The following is a 20987-nucleotide window of genomic DNA, read 5'->3' as shown; positions in this document are numbered from 1 at the left end:
ATGAAAAGACAAAAAGGTATGACACTGAAATACGAAACCCCCTGGTTGGTAGCTGTCTAATATGCTACTGGAGAAGAGCAGAGAAATAGCTCCAGACGGAATGAAGAGTCTGAGCCAAAACAGAAAAGATGCCCTATTTTGGTTGTGTCTGGTAGTGAGAGTCAAGTCTGATGCTGTGAAGAACAATATTACATAGGAACCTGGAATGCTAGTTCCAAGAATCAAGGTAAATTGGAAGTGGTCAAACGGGAGATGGCAATAGTAAACATAGACATTTTAGAAATCTGTGAACTAAAATGGACTGGAATGGGAAAATTTAATTCAGATGACCATTATATCTACTTCTGTGGACAAGAATCCCTTAGAAGAAATGGAGCAGTCCTCAGAGTCAAAAAAAAAAAAAAAAGTTCAAAATGCATTGCATGGGTCCAACCTCAAAACAGACAAAATTATCTTGGTTGCTTTACAAGGCAAACCAATCAACATCATAATGATCCAAGTAATGCCCTAACCAGTAATGCCAAAGAAGCTGAAGTTGACTGGTTCTATGAAGACCTATAAGACCTTCTATCAGTCAGTCAGTTCAGTCGCTCAGTCGTGTCCAACTCTTTGTGACCCCATGAATTGCAGCATGCCAGGCCTCCCTGTCCATCACCAACTCCCAGAGTTCACTCAAACTCACGTCCATTGAGTCAGTGATGCCATCCAACCATTTCATCCTGTTATCCCTTTCTCCTCCTGCCCCCAATCCCTCCCAGCATCAGAGTCTTTTCCAATGAGTCAGTTTTTTGCATGAGGTGGCCAAAGTACTGGAGTTTCAGCTTTAGCATCATTCCTTCCAAAGAACACCCAGAACTGATCTCCTTTAGAATGGACTGGTTGGATCTCCTTGCAGTCCAAGGGACTCTCAAGAGCCTTCTCCAACACCACAGTTCAAACACCAAAAAAAGATGTCCTTTTCATCATAGGGGACTGGAATACAAAAGAACAAAGTCAAAAGATACCTGAAATAAAAGGCAAGTTTGCCCTTGGAGTATAACATGAAGCAAGGCAGAGGTTAACAGAGTTTGCAAAGAGAATTCACTGGTCACAGCAAACACCCTCTTCCAAGAAAACAAAAGATGACTGTATACATGGACATCACCCAATGGTCAATACCAAAATCAGATTGCTTATATTCTTCACAATCAAAGATGAAGAACTTCTATACAGTCAGCAAAAATAAGACCAGGAGCTGACTGAGGTTCAGATTGTGAACTCCTTATTACAAAATTCAGAATTAAATTGAAGAAACTGGGGAAAATCACTAGGCCATTCAGGTATGACCTAAATCAAATTCCTTATGATTATACAGTGGAAGAGACAAATAGATTCAAGGGATTAGCATTGCCTAAAGAACTGTGGACAAAGGTTCATAAAACTGTACAGGTGACCAGAACCATTCCCAAGAAAAATAAATGCAACAAAGCAAAATGGTTGTCTGAGTAGGCCTTACAAATAGCTGAGAAAAGAATCAAAAAGCAAAGGAGAAAAAGGAAAGATAATCCATCTGAATGCTTAGTTCCAAAGAATAGCAAGGAAAGATAAGAAAGCCTTCTTAAGTGAACAATGCAAAGATACAGAGGAAAACAATACAATAGGAAAGACTAGAGATCTCTTCAAGAAAATTGGAGATACCAAGGGAACATTTCATGCAAAGATGAGCACAATAAAGGTCAGAAATTGTAAGGACCTAACAGATGCAGAATATATTAAAAAGAGATGGCAAGAATACATGGGAAAATATAGAGAAAAACTACAAAAAAGGCCTCAATGACCTGGATAACCATGATGGTGTGGTCACTCACCTAGAGCCAGACATCCTGGAGTGTGAAGTCAAGTGGGCCTTAGAAAGCATACCTATGGACAAAGCTAGTGGAGGCAATGGAATTTTAGCTGAGCTATTTCAAATCCTAAAAGATGATACTGTTAAAGTGTGCACTCAGTATGCCAGCAAATTTGGAAAACTCAGTGGTGATCACAGAACTGGAAAATATCAGTTTTCATTCCAATCCCAAAGAAGGGCAACGTGAAAGAATGTCCAAACTACAGAACAATTGCACTCATTTCACATGCTAGCAAGATAATATCCCAAATCCTTCAAGTTAGGCTTCAAAAGTACACAAACTGAGAACTTCCAGATGTTCAAGGTGGATTTAGAAAAGGCGAGGAAGCAGAGATCAAACTGCCAACATACACTGGATCATAGAAAAAGTGAAGGAATTCCAAACACACATCTACATCTGCTTCATTGACTATGCTAAAACCTTTGTGTGGATTACAACAAACTCTGTACAGTTATTAAAAACATGGGAATACCAAACCACCTTACCTGCCTCCTGAGACACCTGTATTCAGGTCAAGAAACAACAGTTAGACCAGACTGGGAACAACAGACTGCTTCAAAATTGGGAAAGAAGTACGTCAAGGCTGTATATTGTCACCCTATTTATTTAACTTATATGCAGAGAACATCATGGGAAATGCCAGGCCAGATAAAGCCCATGCTGGAATCAAGATTTCTGGGAGAAATACAAATAACCATAGATATGCAGAGGACACCACCCTAATGTCAGAAAGTGAAGAGGAACTAAAGAGCCTCTTGATGATGGTGAAAAAGAAGAATGAAAAGCTGGCTGAAAACTCAACATTCAAAAAAGGAAGATCATCGCATCCAATCCCATCACCGTATGGCAAATAGATGGGAAAACAATGGCAACAGTGACAGACTTTGTTTTCTTGGGCTCTAAAGTCACTGCAGATGGTGACCATAGCCATGAAATTAAAAGATGGTTTCTCCTTGGAAGAAAAGCTATGACAAATCTGGACAGCATATTAAAAAGGGGAGACATCACTTGGCCTACAAAGGTCCGTCTAGTCAAAGCTGTGGTTTTTCCAGTCATCGTGTATGGATGTGAGAGTCAGACCATAAAGAAGCACCGAAAAACCAATGCTTTCGAACTGTGGTGCTGGAGAAGACTCTTGAAGAGTCCTTTGGACTACAAGGTGATCAATCCAGTCAACCCTAAAGAAAACCAACCCTGAATATTCATTGGGAGGACTTATACTGAAGTTCTGATACTTTGGCCACCTGATGCAAAAAGCCGACTCACTGGAAAAGACCCTGATGCTGGGAAGATTGAGGTCAGGAGGTGAAGTGGACATCAGTGGATGAGACGGTTGGATGGCATCAGCAATTCAATCAATATGAGTTTAAGCAACTCCAGGAGATAGTAAAGGACAGGGAAGACTGGCATGCTGAAGTCTATGGGGTCGAAAAGATTTGGACACGACTGAGCAATAACAACTGTATGTCAGTCTGTCACACTGTCACTTAGTGTACTATCCACTACTACTAAGGAAAGAAGAGGAAGAATCGAAAAATTGAGTAACAAAATATGCAGAGTTGCCACAGTCCAGGTTTATATAGCTTATTTAATGTTGGGATGAGAATTAGAAACTCCTTTTATATACTTTTCAAGCACTTTATCAGGATTTTTTTACTAGGCAGATTACCCAAAGGTCTCTAGAAATCTTATCTTAATGGGAGTAGCCACAGTCTTTGAATGAGTTCAGTTATTGAACGTGTAATATTATGCAGGGCCCTGCTGAAACTTGGAGGTTCTAGACCAAGGTCTGCATGCCTTCACTGGCCAATGTCCACTCAGTTTCCCCTGGATAATTGGAACAAATCACCCAAGCTTGTGTAATAATTCCTTTCTCTGAGTGTTGCTTTAATGATAAGAAGAGATGTTCTCTACTGAGGAACAATCCTAGCTTCTGAATAGGTGTGCTTCATCCCTGATGTTTTAGTCTTTAGGAACAATGGCACCAAATCTAACCAAGCTCAAGTCTGCAGGGAGGTGATACAAACATTCTGTAAGGGGATTTTTAGGTGTGATAGTGAAAACGGAGCTTTCAGATTATGAATAGCTGGTCTATGGAAGAAACAGCACTATACATTGACTACCAATCAAAAGGAAATACTACATCCTATGGAACAGAACTTAAAACCCCTATGTGGGATCACTATTAAGCATTTAATGGCCATTTCATTGGAGAAGGCAATGGCACCCCACTCCAGTACTCTTGCCTGGAAAATCCCATGGATGGAGGAGCCTGGTAGGCTGTAGTCCATGGGGTCACTAAGAGTCGGACATGACTGAGTGACTTTCCCTTCACTTTTCACTTTCATGCATTGGAGAGGGAAATGGCAACCCACTCCAGTGTTCTTGCCTGGAGAATCCCAGGGATGGGGGAGCCTGGTGGGCTTCCGTCTTTGGGGTCGCACAGAGTTGGACACGACTGAAGCAACTTAGCAGCAGCAGCAGGCCATTTCATTATGTTGTTATTCCAGTATCTTCCCAATGATTAAGTATGTGTTGAGGGCAGTGACGACAGTTAAGAAGCCTCAAACTTGAGTCCCTTGATCTGAAATGAAGTTGCACAGACAGCATGACTGTGAATAAGATATTCTGTAAATCCTTCACACTGGGTGGTACTGGAAGAGCTGTTGCAGACAGGAAAGGAAAATCCATTTTGTGGACACCTGTTTATTACCATGGGACCTCCCTGGTGGTTCAGTGGTAAATAATCTGCCTTCTGATGCAGGAGACTCAGGTTTGATCCTTGGGTTGGGAAGATCCCCTGGAGAAGGGAATGGCAAACCACTCCAGTATTCTTGCCTGGAGAATTCCATGGATAGAGGAGACTGAGTGGGCTACAATCCATGGGGTCGCAAAAGAGTCAGACATGACTTAGTGACTAAAACAAGAACACTTATTACAATGAGAACAAAGCACTATCCCCTTTTTGATGGAAGAGACCTGGTATAATCGTCCTAATATCAGGAAGCTTGCTGGACCTCCCCAAGAGTGATGCTGTATCACTGGCCTCTGATATTAGTATGTTGAGCACTTGGCAGAATTAATAATCAGATTAGCCTTGGTAAGAGGAAGCCCAGGATTTTGAGCACATACTCAGTGTCTGCCATCCCTGTTGCCATGCCATTCTGTATAAGAGTTTTTATATCAAGTACCATGTTGATTAAAGAACGATCCTGATTAACAACTGTAAAATAGCTGCCTCCATTTGCTTTAGATGCCCTTTAATGTGCGTTCATGTTGGATGAACAAGTGTTCATGCTTTCTGCCTGTTCAAAGAGGTCTTTCTGTATAACTGTCCCAGACATTCTTGTCTCTACAACTGCAAACCTCATTCTTTAAAAATCCCAGAAACAGGGAGGAGAACCCAGGACCTGTTTTCCACAGAGGCCAGCTTTGTCAGGCACAGAGCAAGCTAGAAAAGGGGAAGGAGAGATTGGAGGATGATGTGGTATGTCTGGAGGATTTAAACAAGAATAATCAGAACAGCAAGTATTTGCATTTTCTTCAGCCCAAGGCTAACTTCCACATCTGCTTAGTTCAGACTATACTAAATTATATCTTAGTAAGACTAACAGAGTGGAAAATCAGTCCAGTTTATCCCCTTCTTGCTTTAAGTTCAGTGCTCTTCTTTCTTCTCTGCAGTTAACATCTAAGTAACTCAGCATCAGAACATTTTAGATTTCAATCTATACATTTATTCGTAAAAGAATCATACTATTATCTGTGACTTAGAACATTTTAGATTCTTCACAGAAAGTTTTTAGGAAAAAAATAAGTTCTTTAAGGTATTCTGTGTTTTCTTAAGTGGTTAAAAAAAAACACAAAAAACAAAAAACTACTGCCTTCCCTGAAGAATTCACTCATCTATTTGCTAATTTTAGTTAATATTATCTACTAGTTGAAGATTTCTAGGACTTTTATAATGATGTAAATCTAGGCACTTTACAGTAGAGATCTTTAGATGTAAATCTCTCCTCCTAAGACCTTGAGTGTTTACCAAAGTGGTTCTCAACCAGGACTGCACATTAGGAAAAAGTGGATTACAAAGAAAACTGAAAACAAAACAAAACCAACAAAATAACCAAGCTTCTCCACTCCAACCCCACCAGAAAAAACAACAACAACAACAACAACAAAAAACCTCTGGAAATGGAATTAGGCACCAATATTTCTTTAATACCTACCTGGATATGTTATTGTTTGACATCATTGATTCACTTAAAATCCTTCAAATTCTCTAGTTCTTAAGTTGGCCATCTCAATTCACAAAATTATTTTAAAATTTATTTTCTATAAATATATTGTATAATTTTGCCTAGATTGTGATGTTCCTAAATTGTATTCTTTATTTAATTATTTATTTTAATTGGAGATTAATTACTTTACAATATTGTAGTGGTTTTTGCCATACATTGACATGACTCACCCATGCGTGTACATGTGTCCCCCATCCTGAACCCCCTTCCCACCTCCTTCCCCATCCTATCCCTCAGGGTGTCCCAGTGTACCAGCTTTGAGAGCCCTGTTTCATGCATCAAACTTGGACTGGTGATCTATTTCACATATGGTAATATACATGTTTAAATGCTATTCTCTCAAATCATCCCACCCTCACCTTCTCCCACAGAGTCCAAAAGTCTGTCCTTTATATCTGTGTCTCTTTTGCTGTCTCACATATAGGGTCATTCGTTACCATCTTTCTAAATTCCATATACATGCATTAATATACTGTATTGGTGTTTTCCTTTCTGACTTACTTCACTCTGTATAATAGGCTCCAATTTCATCCACCGCATTAGAACTGATTCAAATGTGTTCTTTTTAATAGCTGAGTAATATTCCACTATGTATAGGTACCATATATACATAAAATACACATTATACATTTTGCTTCTCTTCTTTTCACAGCTATTTGTAAGGCCTCCCCAGACAGCCATTTTGCTTTTTTGCATTTCTTTTCCATTGCTTTGAATCTACTGATTGCTTTGATTATATAGCATGATATGCTATCATTACCATGGATAATGCCGATCCATGAACATGGTATATTTCTCCATCTATTTGTGTCATCTTTGATTTCTTTTTTCAGTGGTTTATAGTTTTCTATATATGGATCTTTTGTTTCTTTAGGTAGATTTATTCCTAAGTATTTTATTCTTTTGGTCACAATGTTGAATGGAATTGTTTCTTTAATTTCTTTCTGTTTTCTCGTTATTACTGTATAGGAATGCAAGGGACTTCTGTGTATTAATTTTATATCCTGAAACTTTACGATATTCATTGATTAGTAATTTTCTGGTACCTAAATTGCATTATTCATTGTGTCATACAGGTCACCGAATCTTTAATTTTTCAAACACATCTTCTTGCTTTCATATATTCTCATGTTATTTCAGGAAATAAAAACAATGACAGTTGTATAGAAATAATTTACTTATGGGTGATGGTGATTTTTTTTTAAGTAAGTCTTCTGACAATGCTTTTATTTGAAATTCATGATAAAAAATAATTATAAATTTGAACTAAAGTGTCTATCTTAGATAATTCTTTTTCCTTAGATATATTGACAATTCAGTTCAGTTCAGTCACTCAGTTGTGTCCAGGTCTTTGCAACCCCATGGACTGCAGCAGGCCAGGCCTCCATGTCCATCACCAGCTCCCAGACTTTACCCAAACTCATGTCCATTGAGTCGGTGATGCCATCCAACCATCCCATCCTCTGTCATCCCCTTCTCCTCCCACCTTCAATCTTAACCAGCATCAGGGACTTTTCAAATGAGTCAGCTCTTTGCATCAGGTAGCCAAAGTATTGGGAGTTTCAACTTTAGCATCAGTCCTTCCAATGAACACCGAGGACTGATCTCCTTTGGGATGGACTGGTTGGATCTCCTTGCAGTCTAAGGGACTCTCAAAAGTCTTCTCCAGCATCACAGTTCAAAAGCATCAATTCTTCAGCACTCAGCTTTCTTTGTGGTCAGACTCTCACATCCATACATGACCACAGGAAAAACCATAGCCTTAATTAGACAGATCTTTGTTGGCAAAGTAATCTCTCTGCTTTTAAATATGCTGTCATCACTTTTCTTTCAAGGAATAAGCGTCTTTTAATTTCATGGTTGCAATCACCATCTGCAGTGATTGTGGAGCCCCTCAAAACAAAGTGTGCCACTGTTTCCACGGTTTCCCCATCTATTTGCCATGAAGTGATGGGACCAGATGCCATGATCTTAGTTTTCTGAATGTTGAGCTTTAAGCCAACTTTTTCACTCTCCTCTTTCACGTTCATCAAGAGGCTCTTTAGTTCTTCTTCTCTTTCTGCCATAATGGTGATGTCATCTGGATATCTGAGTTTATTGATATTTCTCCTGGCAATCTTGATTCCAGCTGTGCTCTTCCAGCCCAGCGTTTCTCATGATGTACTCTGCATAGAAGTTAAATAAGCAGGGTGACAATATACAGCCTTGACGTACTCCTTTTCCTATTTGGAACCAGTCTGTTGTTCCATGTCCAGTTTTAACTGCTGCTTTCTGACCTGCATACAGGTTTCTCAAGAGGCAGGTCAGGTGGTCTGGTATTCCCATCCCTTTCAGAATTTTCCACAATTTGTTGTGATCTACACTGTTATATTAACAATATTAACAATTAAATTGGAGGTGGTCCTAAGATGGCAGAGGAATAGGACTGGGAGACCACTTTCTCCCCCACAAATTCATCAAAAGAACATTTAAACGCTGAGTAAATTCCACAGAACAACTTCTGAATGCCGGCAGAGGACATCAGGCACCCAGAAAAGCAGCCCATTGTCTTCAAAAGGAGGTAGGAAAAAATATAAAAGACAAAAAGAGAGACAAAAGAGGTAGGGATGGAGCTCCATCCCGGGAAGGGAGTCCTAAAAAGAGAGAAGTTTCCAAACACCAGGAAACAGTCTCACTGCTGAGTCTGTGGTGAGCCTTGGAACCACAGAGGACAACATAACTGGGAGGAAAAATAAATAATTAAAACCCACAGATTACATGCCCAATAGTAACTCCCCCAGTGGAGAAGCAGCTCAGACGCCTGCACCCACCACTAGCAAGCGGGGGCTGGGCAGGGAGGCACCGGTTGCATTGCTTAGAGTAAGGACCGGGCCTGAATGCCCAAGGGCAATCTGAGGGAACTGACTTGGGCTAGCAAACCAGACTGTGGGATAGCTACCACACGAAAAGCCCTAACCTAAGAAACCTCCAGGCCCACTCACAGAACAAAGGACTGAACAGAGCTAGCCAGCTGCAGACCATCCCCCTCCAGTGACAGGCAGCCAGAGCCAGAAGGGGGCAATTGCAGCCCCAGAGAGGCATTATCTACCAAATTGCAAGCAGGCGTCTTTGCTAACTAAGACTTCTTGGGGTTCTGGACAGCCAACATCCGCCTGAGAAGGTGCACCAGTTGTACACTCAGAACACCGAGCAGCAGGGATGGGGGAGGCGATAAGTTGCAGTGACTGCTCTCGCCAAACACCTCATCACTGGAACTACTTGGACCTGGGAAGGGCACAAAACACAGGCCCAACCAAGTCTGCACCTCTGAGGACTACCCGAGTACCTGAATCTGAGCAGCTTAGACCTGGGAGGTGCATGCAGCCCAGGGCCGGCCTCAGACGGTTCCCAGTGGAGCAACCCAGAGCCTGAGCAGTGTGGGCAGGAAGGGCACAGGCACCATGAGTAGGGGCAGGCCCAGTGTGGCTGAGACACTGTAAGCACATGCCAGTGTTATTTGTTTGCAGTGTCCCTCCCTCCCCACAGCACGACTGAATAAGTGAGCCTAAAAAAGTGTCCACCACCGCCCCCTTGTGTTAGAGTTGAAATCAGACACTGAAGAGACCAGCAAACAGAAGCTAAAACAGAGGGAACCGTCTTGGAAGTGACAGGTGCAATAGATTAAAACCCTGTAGTCAGTACTGACTACATAGGAAGGGGCCTATAGTTCTCGAGAAAAAGAAGCCAGACCAAGGAACCATCTGAAAATGAACTGACCCCACGCTGCCCACAACAACACCAGAGAAATTCCTAGATATATTTTTACTATTTTTACTATCATTCTTTTTTTTTTAATTTTTAAAAAATTTAAGTCCTCTATTACTCCTTTAATTTTCATCTTTATAACCTACTATTACTTTGCAAAAAAAAAAAAAGAGTTTTTAAAGCAAACTTCATATACATATATATATTTTGTAATTTTTGTGACTTTGTTTTTTTTTTTTTTCCTTTCTTTTCTTTAATATTGTATTTTTGAAAATCAAACGTCTACTCTAGATTTTTAATCTTTGCTTTTTGGCACTATCTCCTCCCTCCCCCTTTTCTTCTCTACCCAACTCTGTGAATCTCTTTGTGTGTTTCAGATGGTGGAGAACACTTAGGGAACTTATTACTGGCTGGATCTGTCTCTCTACTTTTGATTCCCCCCTTTATCCTCCTGGCCACCACTTCTGTCTCCTTCCTCCCTCTTCTTTTCTCTGTATAACTCTGTGAACATCTCTGAGTGGTCCAGACCATGGAGCGCACACAAGGAAGTGTGCTAGCTTGCTAGCACAATTACTGGCTAGCTTGCTCTCTCCTCTTTTGATTCCACCTCATCTCATTCAGGTCACCTCTAACTCCCTCCTCCATTTCTCTTCTCCAAGTAACTCTGGGAACCTCTCTGAGTGTCCCTCACTGTGGAGAAACTTTTCATCTTTAACCCAGATGTTTTATCAATGGTGCTGTATAGATGGAGAAGTCTTGAGGATACTGTAAAAGTAAGACTGAAAACCAGAAGCAGGAGGCTTAAGTCCAAATCCTGAGAACACCAGAGAATTCCTGACTCCAGGAAACATTAATCTACAGGAGCTTATCAAACGCCTCCACACCTACACTGAAACCAAGCACCCAAGGGCCAATAAGTTCCAGAGCAAGACATACCACGCAAATTTTCCAGCAACACAGGAACACAGCCCTGAGCTTCAATATACAGGCTGTCCAGTCACTCCAAAACCACTGACATCTCATAACTCATTACTGGACACTTTATTGCACTCCAGAGAGAAGAAATCCAGCTCCACCCACCAGAACACCAACACAAGCTTCCCTAACCAGGAAACCTTGACAAGCCACATGTACAACTCCACCCACAGCGAGGAAACTCCATAATAAAGAGAACTCCACAAACTGCCAGAATACAGAAAGGCCACCCCAAACACAACAATAAACAAGATGAAGAGACAGAGGAATACCCAGACGGTAAAGGAATAGGATAAATGCCCACCAAACTAAACCAAAGAGGAAGAGATAGGGAATCTACCTGATAAAGAATTCTGAATAATGATAGTGAAAATGATCAAAAATCTTGAAATCAAAATGGAATCACAGATAAATAGCCTGGAGACAAGGTTGAGAAGATGCAAGAAAGGTTTAACAAGGACCTAGAAGAAATAAAAAAGAGTCAATATATAATGAATAATGCAATAAATGAGATCAAAAACACTCTGGAGGCAACAAATAGTAGAATAAAGGAGGCAGAAGATAGGATTAGTGAAGTAGAAGATAGAATGGTAGAAATAAATGAATCAGAGAGGAAAAAAAGAAAAACGAATTAAAAGAAATGAGGACAATCTCAGAGACCTCCAGGACAATGTTAATCGCACCAGCATTTGAATCATAGGAGTCCCGGAAGACAAAAAGAAAGACCATCAGAAAATACTTGAGGAGATAATAGTTGAAAACTTCCCTAAAATGGGGAAGGAAATAATCACCCAAGTCCAAGAAACTCAGAGAGTCCCAAACAGGATAAACCCAAAGCAAAGCACCCCAAGATACATATTAATCAAACTAACAAAGATAAAAAACAAAGAACACATATTAAAAGCAGCAAGGGGAAAACAACAAATAACACACAAGGGGATTCCCATAAGGATAACAGCTGATCTTTCAATAGAAACTCTTCAGGCCAGGAGGGAATGACAGGACATACTTAAAGTGATGAAAGAAAATAACCTACAGCCCAGATTACTATACCCAGCAAGGATCTCATTCAAATATGAAGGAAAAATCAAATCTTTACAGACAAGCAAAAGCTGAGAGAATTCAGCACCACCAAACCAGCTCTCAACAAATGCTAAAGGATCTTCTCTAGACAGGAAACACAAAAAGGCTGTATAAATTCGAACCCAAAACAATAAAGTAAATGGCAACGGGATCATACTTATCAATAATTACCTTAAACGTAAATGAGTTGAATGCCCCAACCAAAAGACAAAGACTGGCTGAATGGATATAAAAATAAGACCCCTATATATGTTGTCTACAAAAGACCCACCTCAAAACAGGGGACACATACAGACTGAAAGTGAAGGGCTGGAAAAAGATATTCCATGCAAATAGGGACCAAAAGAAAGCAGGAGTAGCAATACTCATATCAGATAAAATAGACTTTAAAACAAAGGCTGTGAAAAGAGACAAAGAAAGACAGTACATAATGATCAAAGTATCAATCCAAGAAGAAGATATAACAATTATAAACATATATGCACCCAAAATAGGAGCAACACAATATGTAAGACAAATGCTAACAAGTATGAAAGGGGAAATCAACAATAACACAATAATAGTGGGAGACTTTAATACACTACTCATACCTACGGACAGATCAACTAAACAGAAAATTAACAAGGAAACACAAACTTTATGATACAATATACCAATTAGTTAGACCCAAATGATATCTATAGGACATTTCACCCCCCAAAAATGAATTTCACCTTTTTCTCAAGTGCACACGGAACCTTCTCCAGGATAGATCACATCCTGGGCCATAAATCTAGCCTTGGTAAATTCAAACAAATTGAAATCATTCCAAACATCTTTTCTGACCACAATGCAGTAAGATTAGATTTCAAATACAGGAGAAAAACTATTAAAAATTCCAACATACGGAGGCTGAACAACACGCTGCTGAATAACCAACAAATCACAGAGTAAATAAAAAAATAAATCAAAATATGCATAGAAATGAATGAAAATGAAAACACAACAACCCAAAACCTGTGGGACACTGTAAAAGCAGTGCTAAGGGGAAGGTTCATAGCAATACAGGCATACCTCAAGAAACAAGAAAAAAGTCAAATAAATAACCTAACTCTACACCTAAAGCAACTAGAAAAGGAAGAAATGAAGAACCCTGGGGTTAGTAGTAGGAAAGAAGTCTTAAAAATTAGGGCAGAAACAAAAGAGACCATAGCAAAAATCAACAAAGCCAAAAGCTGGTTCTTTGAAAGGATAAATAAAATTGGCAAAACATTAACCAGACTCATCAAGAAACAAAGGGAGAAAAAATCAAATCAATAAAATTAGAAATGAAAATGGAGAGATCACAACAGACAACACAGAAATACAAAGGATCATAAGAGACTACTATCAGCAATGATATGCCAATGAAATGGACAACGTGGAAGAAATGGACAAATTCTTAGAAAAGTACAACTTTCCAAAACTGAACCAGGAAGAAATAGAAAATCTTAACAGACCCATCACAAGCATGGAAATTGAAACTGTAATCAGAAATCTTCCAGCAAACAAAAGCCCAGGTCCAGACGGCTTCACAGCTGAATTCTACCAAAAATTTAGAGAAGAGATAAGACCTATCCTACTCAAACTCTTCCAGAAAATTACAGAGGAAGGCAACTTCCAAACTCATTCTATGAGGCCACCATCACCCCTAATACCAAAACCTGACAAAGTTGTCACAAAAAAAGAAAACTACAGGCCAATATCACTGATGAACATAGATGCAAAAATCCTTAACAAAATTCTAGCAATCAGAATCCAACAACACTTTAAAAAGATCATACATTATGACCAAGTGGACTTTATCCCAGGGATGCAAGGATTCTTCAATATCCACAAATCAAAAAATGTAATACACCACATTAACAAATTGAGAAATAAAAGCCATATGATCATCTCAATAGATGTAGAAAAAGCCTTTGACAAAATTCAGCATCCATTTATGATAAAAATCTCCAGAAAGCAGGAATAGAAGGAACATACCTCAACATAATAAAAGCTATATATGAGAAACCCCCAGCAAACATTATCCTCAATGGTGAAATTGAAAGCATTTCCCCTAAAGTCAGGAACAAGACAAGGGTGCCCACTTTCACCACTACTATTCAACATAGTTTTGGCCACAGCAATCAGAGCAGAAAAAAAATTAAAAGGAATCCAAATTGGAAAAGAAGAAGTAAAACTCTCACTGTTTGCAGATGACATGATCCTCTACATAGAAAACCCTAAAGACTCCACCAGAAAATTACTAGAGCTAATCAATGAGTATAGTAAAGTTGCAGGATATAAAATCAACAGACAGAAATCCCTTGCATTCCTATACACTAATAATGAGAAAACAGAAAGAGAAATTAAGGAAACAATTCCGTTCACCATTGCAACAAAAAGGATAAAATACTTAGGAATATATCTACTTAAAGAAACTAAAGACCTATGTATCAGTTCAGTTCAGTTCAGTCGCTCAGTCGTGTCCGACTCTTCGCAACCCCATGAATCTCAGCATGCCAGGCCTCCCTGTCCATCACCAACTCCCCGAGTTCACTCAGACTCATGTCTATTGAGTCAGTGATGCCATCCAGCCATCTCATCCTCTGTCGTCCCCTTCTCCTGCTGCTCCCAATCCCTCCCAGTATCAGGGTCTTTTCCAATGAGTCAACACTTCACATGAGGTGGCCAAAATACTGGAGTTTCAGCTTTAGCATTATTCCTTCCAAAGAAATCCCAGGGCTGATCTCCTTCAGAATGGATTGGTTGGATCTCCAAGGGAGTCTCAAGAGTCTTCTCCAACACCACAGTTCAAAAGCATCAATTCTTCAGCGCTCAGCCTTCTTCACAGTCCAACTCTCACATCCATACATGACCACTGGAAAAACCATAGCCTTGACTAGACGGATCTTTGTTGGCAAAGTAATGTCTCTGCTTTTGAATATGCTATCTAGGTTGGTCATAACTTTCCTTCCAAGGAATAAGTGTCTTTTAATTTCATGGCTGCAGTCACCATCTGCAGTGATTCTGGAGCCCCCAAAAATAAAGTCTGACACTGTTTCCACTGTTTCCCCATTTATTTCCCATGAAGTGATGGGGCCAGATGCCATGATCTCAGTTTTCTGAATGTTGAGCTTTAAGCCAACTTTTTTACTCTCCACTTTCACTTTCATCAAGAGGCTTTTTAGTTCCTCTTTACTTTCTGCCATAAGGGTGGTGTCATCTGCATATCTGAGGTTATTGATGACCTATGTATAGAAAACTATAAAACACTGGTGAAAGATATCAAAGGAGACACTTAATAGATGGAGAAATATACTATGTTCATGGATCGGAAGAATCAATATAGTGAAAATGAGTATACTACCCAAAGCAATCTATAGATTCAATGCAACCCCTATCAAGCTATCAACAGTATTTTTCAGAGCTAGAACAAATAATTTCACAATTTGTATGGAAATACAAAAAAAAAACTCAAATAGCCAAAGCAATCTTGAGAAAGAAGAATGGAACTGGAGGCATCAACCTGCCTGACTGCAGGCTTTACTACAAAGCCACAGCCATCAAGACAGTATGGTACTGGCACAAAGATAGAAATATAGATCAATGAAACAAAATAGAAAGCCTAGAGATAAATCCATGCACCTATGGACACCTTATCTTTGACAAAGGAGGCAAGAATATACAATGGAGAAAAGACAATCTCTTTAACACGTGGTGCTGGGAAAACTGGTCAACCGCTTGTAAAAGAATCAAACTAGAACAGTTTCTAACACCATACACAAAAATGAACTCGAAATGGATTAAAGATCTAAATGTAAGACCAGAAACTATAAAACTCCTAGAGGACAACATAGGCAAAACACTCTCTGACATATATCACAGCAGGATCCTCTATGACCCACCTCCCAGAGTATTGGAAATAAAAGCAAAAATAAACAAATTCAAATTAAAAGCTTCTGCACAACAAAGGAAACTATGAGCAAGGTCAAAGGACATCCTTCAGAATGGGAGAAAATAATAGCAAATGAAGCAACTGACAAACAACTAATCTCAAAAATATACAAGCAAATCCTGCAGCTCAATTCCAGACAAATAAACGACCCAATCAAAAAATGGTCCAAAGAACTAAACAAACATTTCTCCAAAGAAGACATACAGGTGGCTAACAACCACATGAAAAGATGCTCAAAATCACTCATTATCAGAAAAATGCAAATCAAAACCACAATGAGATACCATTTCACGCCAGTCAGAATGGCTGCTATCCAAAAGTCTACAAGCAATAAATGCTGGAGAGGGTGTAGAGTAAAGAGAACCCCCTTATACTGTTGGTGGGAATGCAAACTAGTACAGCCACTATGGAGAACAGTGTGGAGATTCCTTAAAAAACTAGAAATAGAACTGCCATATGACCCAGCAATCTCACTACCGGGCATAGTAGGAAACCAGAATTGAAAGAGACACGTGTACCTCAATGTTCATCGCAGCACTGCTTATAATAGCCAGGACATGGAAGCTATGTAGATATCCATCAGCAGACAAATGGATAAGGAAGCTGTGGTACATACACACAATGGGGTATTACTCAGCCATTAAAAAGAATACATTTGAATCAGTTCTAATGATGTGGATGAAACTGGAGCCTTTTGTACAGAGTGAAGTAAGCCAGAAAGAAAAACACCAATACAGTATACTAACCCATATATATATGGAATTTAGAAAGACGGTAATAATAACCCTGTATGTGAGACAGCAAAAGAGACACAGATGTATAGAAGTCTTTTGGACTCTGTGGGAGAGGGAGAGGGTGGGATGATTTAGGAGAATGGCATTGAAACATGTATAATATCATATATGAAACGGATCACCAGTCCAGGTTCGATGCATGATACAGGATACTTGGGGCTGGTGCACTGTAATGATCCAAAGGGATGGTACTGGGAGGCAGGTGGGAGGGGGGTTCAGGATGGGGAACACGTGTACACCCGTGGCGGATTCATGTTGATATATGGCAAAACCAATATGATATTGTAAAGTAATTAGCCTCCAATTAAAATAAATAAATTTATATTAAAAAAAATAAAAATAAAAGCAAAAAAAATTTAAAATTTCCTAATTCTCTCTTGAGTAATACAGTTAAAACTGATAAAAGTTTAATTTTTAGGTTAAAAAATTTTATAATAACTTACAAAACTCTTCATATTTTATTATAAATATAATGATTCTTGTTTTACAAAAGAAAATGGAAAGCAGAGTAGCATACCTACACAAAATCACCAAGTTTGCACAAGTTTAATATAAAATTATTACAGAAATTCTAATGAGGTGATAAAGTTCCCAAAGACTCTCAAAGTTTTGATAGAACTATTTGTTAGGATTTACAAAAACATTTTGACAAATATTTCCCAATCAGAACAATTTACTGATGTCATTTGACTAACACCCACCCTCTATCAATGTTCTCCTTTCAATAAAGAAGTTGTTTCACTAAGTGTAGATAATCCTTTAAACACTGACCTCTCAGATACTTAAACTCTTCTAGTGAACTTTTTTTCCCCCTTCCTTACCAACTCACTCCTATGGCCATATATTGGATCTAATTAGTACTGATAACTACAAACTTTCAACATATAGGTTTTAAATATCTAACATTTAAGGCACCATCTCCTGTTTTTCCCATCTCATGCTTTCTAGTCGGCTAACTTCAGCAATTCTCCAACCTTACCAGAATCTATATATCAATATGTAGAGATCTATCTTCCATTGATCCAATTCTTATGTTCTCCATTCTTTTTCCTACTTAGACTGAAGCATCTATCTCAACTCCCATGCCACCATCCCCCACCTTTGTACTTGACAGAAAAAAACAATATTTTATTAAATACCATTTTCCTACACTTATGTTTATATAGTTAAACATATAGTTAAAGCTGCTAAAGGGGTAAAAAGCATGCTTACTGCTCTTACTTTAAATATATGGTGGTCTAATCTCAGATTGTTCCTTAGGACTGTTTTGCAGTCCTACTACTATATTTCCTCATTTTACTCACTCTCCTAGAGGATTAATTCAAATGTCCTATCTCTTTTCAAATACTTCCTACCATCCTCATTTTAGTTCTTAGGTCACTAGGAAGCCAAAAGAATTTAGAACACATGAAATCTAAACCTAACACAACTACGTATCTGTATGAGTATACTACCTCCATTCTGTTATTATGAATTGACTGTCTTTCATCTAATCTAAAACAATATACTCAGTTGTACTCTGCACTCATCTTATATCATGCTCTCAAGTGTTTTGTTCCTGAAAGTTTTCCCCATGATATCCTGAACTACTTTTAATTCCCATCCTCTGAATATTATCATCATCAATTAATCTTGCAATTATTGTTTTGTCTCTAAAAAATTCTGTCTTGACCCCTCTTCCCTCCAGTGACCAGTCCATTGCTTTATTTCTTTTCTCTATTTCTCACACACATACACACGCAGAAAGAATTTCTCTAGTATTTACCTCTAATTTATTCCATTCTCTTCTCTCTTGAATCACTCCAGTCTGGCTTTCACCTTCCATTTCATATACCTTGCATTTGTAAAGATCACAATGATGTCCATTGCTAAATCCAACACTCAGTTGCTCATCCGTTGCTCATAGAACAGTGGCAAGGAAGATTTTATTCAAGATTATTGCAACAGAGAAAACATAATACAGTCAATTTCACTAAAAAGAAAGACAGGAGGATTTTTAAGCACTAGGATGAGCTAGTGGAAAAATATAGACTTTGAGGGGGTGAGATGGATCAATTGCCTAGTTGTATAATCACTAAGTTGTATCTCTTTTACGACCCCATATTCTGTAGCCCACCAGGCACCTCTGTTCATGGGATTTATCAGGCAAGAATACTGTAATGGGCTGCCATTTCCTTTTCCAAGGGATATTACTGACCCAGGGATTGAACATAGGTCTCTTGCATTGACAGTGGATTCTTTACCACTGAGCCACAGCAGCAGCCTGAATTATGATACTGAGTAGGATATCTAGAACAGCAGAGATGTCAGCAAGAGAGAGATCTAGAATGGATTAAGAGGAAGGTAATACTAGTATCTGTTCCAGCTTTGAGAAAAGTGGTAGAACAGGACCTTTATTTTTCTCACTAAACTTTCTGCTATAGAATCCCAGGAAAAGAGGCCACCATGATCTTTTGAGACACTGCTCTAAAAAGTGTAAAGGAAAAAGGATCTAAGCAGCACAACAGGTAAACTATAATGGACCTCATGCTTGGCTACTCTGATGACCTTTTCAGAGCTGAATGGCCTGTTCCATCAGTGGCTGGGATTGCTGCTGAATGACACCCCTCAGCTCTCAGCTTGTCTTGCAAGCTGTCCTCAGCTCAAGAGATCCATTTTGCACAAGACAAGTGTCTCTGTCCAAGTCTAGCTTTCATTCAGTGACTGAAAGGAGATCAAATCTATCAACCTTAAATGAAATCAACCCTGAATATTCATTGGAAGGACTGACACTGAAGCTCCAATACTTTGGCCACCTGATGCAAACAGCCCATTCATTAGGAAAGACCCTGATGCTGGAAAAGATTGAAGGCAGGAGGAGAAGGGGATGACAGAAGATGGTTGGATGGCATCACTGACTCAACAGATGTGAGTTTGAGCAAATTCTAGGAGATGGTGAAGGACAGGAAAGCCTGATGTGCTGCAGTCCATGGGGTCACAAAGAGTTGGACATGATTGAGCAACTAAACAACAAAAACAGTCTCTCTATCCAAAGCTAGCTTTCATAAAGTTCCAGCCCTCATATATCAACTTGTGACACACCCAAGCCCCACACAACTTAGGACAATTCCAGTGGACTATTCTAACTTCAACACTCATATAGGATGAATGACTCCATTATAGTCCAATTTTTCCTTCTGCTCTTTCTTGTTCTTTTATTTCTCCATATGAGTAACCATCCTGTGAATATGTTCCAATAAATTTCTCATATGCTAATTGCCATCTAAGAATCTATATTCCAGAGGGCTCACCTTTCAGCATTGCTAGATTTTCATTGGTTTTTCATATCCAACTCTTCCAATGTTTGCCATGTAGAACATAATAATAATCATCAGAGTACAGTTTTAATTATAGCTTTGCTCTGTTTAATTATCTATACTGAATAATCATTGTTCATAAGATTGTTTTCAAATTCCTTAGTTAAAACTGAAGTTGTAGGCAGTCTGGTGGCAGTTTTGAAAGCCACTTTCAAAATCCACTATTTTATGACTATGTCTTCTTTTACATTTTATTTTAATGCTCAATATCTTATATATCAAGATCATCCCTCCCATGCTCTTATTAACTTGTGTATGATGATTACATTAGGAATACACTCAAACCTATACCTTTCCAGATCCTGTTCCATTTTTTATTAAGTTGCAAATCTTTTATTAAACCTCTGTTTCTTATTAGCTAATAGTCTTTCCTCATTTATTTACAATGGACTGCAAGAAGATCCAACCAGTCCATCCTAAAGGAGATCAGTCCTGGGTGTTCATTGAAAGGACTGATGTTGAAGCTGAAACTCCAATACTTTGGCCACCTCATGTGAAGAACTGACTCATTTGAAAAGACCCAGATGCTGGGAAAGACTGAGGGCAGGAGGAGAAGGGGACGACAGAAGATGAGACGGCTGGATGGCATCACCGACTCAATAGAAATGAGTTTGGGTAAACTCCAGGAGCTGGTGATGGACAGGGAGGTCTGGTGTGCTGCGGTTCATGGGGTCACAAAGAGTCAGATACGACTGAACGACTGAATTGAATGATTGTTATCTTCATTATTCATTAACTCACTATGAGAAACAAGAACTGAACATTTTGTATACAACTGGTTCATGAGATGGAATGTAAAACATAAAAATAGCTCAGTCAAGGAATATGAAAACTCCTAAAAATAACATAATTTTGTCATTAACATTTATAATTAGCTTATGGTTTGTACCATAACT

Source organism: Bos grunniens, chromosome 3 (genome assembly GCF_055505025.1).
Source record: "Bos grunniens cultivar Pamir isolate PY7600 chromosome 3, Bosgru_T2T1.0, whole genome shotgun sequence".
NCBI lineage: Eukaryota > Metazoa > Chordata > Mammalia > Artiodactyla > Bovidae > Bos > Bos grunniens.
The sequence above is the reverse complement of the archived record's forward strand: the minus strand, read 5'-3'. Positions refer to the sequence as shown.